This window comes from Nothoprocta perdicaria, unplaced genomic scaffold (assembly GCF_003342845.1).
Source record: "Nothoprocta perdicaria isolate Ctin4 unplaced genomic scaffold, notPer1 scaffold_108, whole genome shotgun sequence".
Lineage (NCBI taxonomy): Eukaryota > Metazoa > Chordata > Aves > Tinamiformes > Tinamidae > Nothoprocta > Nothoprocta perdicaria.
This window is the reverse complement of record NW_020454183.1, coordinates 974,001-978,089: the sequence shown is the minus strand read 5'-3', so window position 1 is coordinate 978,089 and position 4,089 is coordinate 974,001.

The following is a 4,089-nucleotide window of genomic DNA, read 5'->3' as shown; positions in this document are numbered from 1 at the left end:
CGCCGGGGCGGGGCGGGGGCCGTTAGGGCGGTTGTGGCCGTTGCTGCCGTTGCTCGGGGCGGCCGCTCCTGCCTCGGCGCCGCGCGGGGCGGGGCGGGACGGGACGGGACGGGACGGGACGGCGGGATGTGGGACCTTGCAGCGGGGGCCATGTGGCGGGCTGTTACCACACGGGCCGTTACCACACGGATTCTATCCCGGAGACCGCCTCGAGCTCCTCCTCCAAGCTCCTGGGAGGCTGTGGCGGCTGCTCGGCCTGTGTCCCTAGAAAATGTGCTGCTCACTAAAGATATCCGTGTGTCTTCTACTTTTCAGCACCATGAATTAGTGTCACACGAGTGAAGCCAGGCACTCACCTTAAAAACACCTGCAGCCTTTCTGGTGCTCGCGGCAGTGCTCCTCTGCGCTGGAGATGTGGCCTGTCTGGGTTTTGTGGGTTTATTTTTGAGAAGGAGGCTTGTGGAGGCAGCCAGACCACCTCCGGAAGATCACTATTTGCCAAGTCAGGGAGAGTAACCAAAAAGAGACCTTAAAGTTTGACCAGAAAAATAAGCCTGAGCGTTTCTTCAGAGCAGTGGGCCGTGTAAGCCAGGCCGAGCCGCTCGCGCTCTCCAGAGGAGCTGAACGGCCTGTGCTCACATCGGACAAGGTCTGAGAGAGCAGCTTCATGCACAGGCCCCAAAGCTGTTTAATTCCCATCACGGGGAATAGTCAGTGGGCTCAAAGACTCCTCCATGCCCATCCCTGCTTGGGAAGGGGGAGCTGCAGCCGCTTCCCCCCTCTCCTGGCAGGGTCAGCCAAGCTCCATTCCTCGGAGGAATCTTCCTCCCCTCCGTCGCATTGTGACACAACCACCTCCCTCACTCCCTTTCCTGAGTGCTGCAGTCCCAACTCAACTGCTGCTTGCCACAGCAATCCGTAAAGCTGAGCAAAATTGCCAAGAACCCAAGAAAAAAACAAACAAAACCCTCCCAATTCGCTTGCCCATGCTGTAGTCTGCCCTCAACCTGGCTTCAGTCAGTGGAGGAAAACCAGAATTAGGTGGTCTGGTGAAGAGTTGTTCTCCATCGATATTTATTATTTGTGTGGTCACCAATATTGGAATGAATCAAGTTGCTGACATCTGTACCCTCATAACAAGTGAAAGATCAGGGAATTTTTATCATAACAATTCCATAGATAAAATTCATGTACCCAATTTCTGTGAATGGGCACCACGTTCAGGAGTACCGATTAATTCCCTGTTGAACTTTGTCCTATTTGGACTGATTTTTTGTAGAAATGTGGAATATACGATCGTATGGCTTGTTTATGCAATTATTATATTTTAGATCTGTGACTTTTGAATTTGTTGGTCAGTTTTGAATCCTTAAAAATGCTGTGACTACAGAAAAAAAAAAAAAAAGTCTTAAGCCATCAAGGTCAAGCAACCAAGAGACACAAATCTACAAGAAACTGAACTTAAGTAGTTTTAGTGTGCAAGGAATTGGTAACTTTAGCGTAGCTGTTAGGAGAAATTTTTGCAGCTGAGGTACATAAATATCAATAATATCACATGCCTCTACGTATCATTCATTATTTATGATGATCTCTTTGTTATAGGTGTGCAGTGCCTTTCTGAGATCAGCATATAAATAAGAACTCTCAAGTTAAGTGAATAAGGTAGAGCTTTCAGATTGAGGAGAAATAATATGGCCCTTTGGTTGTTGGAGGATAGGAACTGAAATAAAAATGTGCAGGCAAAATGGATGGGTAGATAGAAGTGCCAAGATCATTCTCTGCAATAACCATCATTCTAGCAGCTAAAATTAACCTTAGTACATTGGTTAACAACTTGGGCAGACATCTGGCAGGCTGGAAGTGAGGAGGGACATCCTGTGCTCTCTCCTCAGGCTCCTTGAAGCACAGAGCTCAGTAGATGTCACCCCTTGACTGCAGTGCTGTGTCATAGTCTCCTAGCACTGGTCTCATGTGCAGGACAGCTCTGAAGTGAATCAAATATAAGCCAAACATTCCCTCTGTCACATGTGATCCTGGTGCAGGAGACAGGCTGTAAAACACTGAAGCACAAACCTTGCTGCGGAGGAGTGGGAAGGGGAAGCTAATTGGGTCTGCATGCAGGTAAATGTTTCCTGAGATGAAGGGATCAGATTCACGCCATCTGACAAACACCCCCGGAGCATGTGCATATGTGCACACACAGCACTTCTCTGATCACCTCGTTAGAATCCTCACACAGTGCTCAGAAATAATTGGAGCTTTCATTTTTAGCACAACTTAGATATGGTCTTATTGACTAATTTGAAATAATCTCTTGGAGCCATCATAAGTAAAATCTACATATTCTTTAAATACTGTAAAATTTGACATTGCTTCTTTCAAACAAATATATCAGAATTAGATGCTGCATGAGCCACACAATGTTTTTCTCTAGCTGTGTTTGTGCAGAATGATGTAACACTTTTTAAGGACTTCTGTGAAATATTTACTGATGCTGTTCACTAAACGTACACACTGCATTTTTTCCTCTAAAATCACAGAATCACAAAATGGTTAAGGTTGGAAGGGACCTTTAGGATGATCCAGTCCAACACCCTACTGCAGCAGGGACACCCAGAGCACGTGGCACAGGGCGGCATCCAGGCGAGTTTTAAACATCTCCGAAGAACGAGACTCCACAACCTCCCTGGGCAGCCTGTTCCAGGGCTCTGTCACCCTCACAGTAAAGAAGTTCTTCCACATATGGGGATGAAACCTCCTGTATTGCAATTTCATGAGCACCTGCGTGGCTATAGCTACGTCTCCTTTGGACTGCCCTTTATAGCCACGCTTCCCACAGGGCTCTAGGCTTTCTCTTGACCCTGGTCTTAGCACTGGCCTGGTCTTAGCACTGGCCCTATACTAGCCCTAATCCTGAGTTCACTAGACCTAGTGCTGATGAAGTGGCAAAGAAGGTCTTAGCACCAGTCTGGATATAGCGCTACATTTCCTAAATATGCTAACTACATCTAGACCTTTAATAGAAAATATTGATTATATGTCACACTGAAATAACCATTTATTAAAAATCATCCCCCAAATTCTGCTGTTTCATTGACGCTTAGTTTACACTGTGAAGCTTCAGTGAAGTATCCGCTGCCGGATGCTTATTAGTCAAAGACAAGATACATTTTGGGGAAAAAAAAAAGTTCATTTCTGTTGATTCATTTCTTGTCCATGATTCATTTCTTAGGCTTTTGAATATTTAGTTCTCTTTTCTGTCTAAATGTGTGCATCCACTCTATGTTATTATTACTGATGTACTTGCACTGGTGTGTTTTTTGGAGTCCCTAGTCTAAACAGGGCCCCATTTTGCTGGATGGTGAGAAAAATCAGCATAAAGAACCTGTTGCAGAGGGTTTACAAATTCACTGGAAGATGCAGTCATGCAAGATACTAAAAGCTACCTGCGAAGCAGCAGGAAAGGTGGGTGCACGTTGGCTTTGGTGAGAGAAGGGGTCATGCTGCATCATGCAGGAGCTGCCACCGGGTGCCTGGTGCTCACAGAAATAGTCTGTCACCTGCCTCAGAGATGGCAGCTCTCCTTTGCTGCAAGCAGCACCGTTTTATTCATGACCATCTGATGTGCCACTTTCTAGCATGGCAGAGCAAATGTGACATGCAATTTATCGTGTCTTTTGTTTAGTTTGTTTATTTGCATTCAATTTTACGGCACTCAAAGCAGTAAATCATAACAAGGAAAAGCTTATCACACTTTAAATCACTGCCTGTTTATTGGTAACTAATCATACAGTAACTTAATTCTCATGGGTGGAAAAATAGACTGAAGGTTGATATTGATTATGCTGAACAGGTTTCATTTTTATCTGTGATAACGACGAGATTCTGCAAATGTACAGATATGGACTATGACTAGCTCTTCCATTTGACTCTTTGCCTGATGTCTTCCTTCCTATCTGAGCTTTTCTTGCTACCTAAACCTTCTCCAAAACTCCCCAGAAGGTGCCGTGCACCAACTTCATACGCACATCAGTCGCCCTGCAGCCCCTCGAAGCACAGGTTGAAACCGAGATGCGGCAGCAGCAGCAC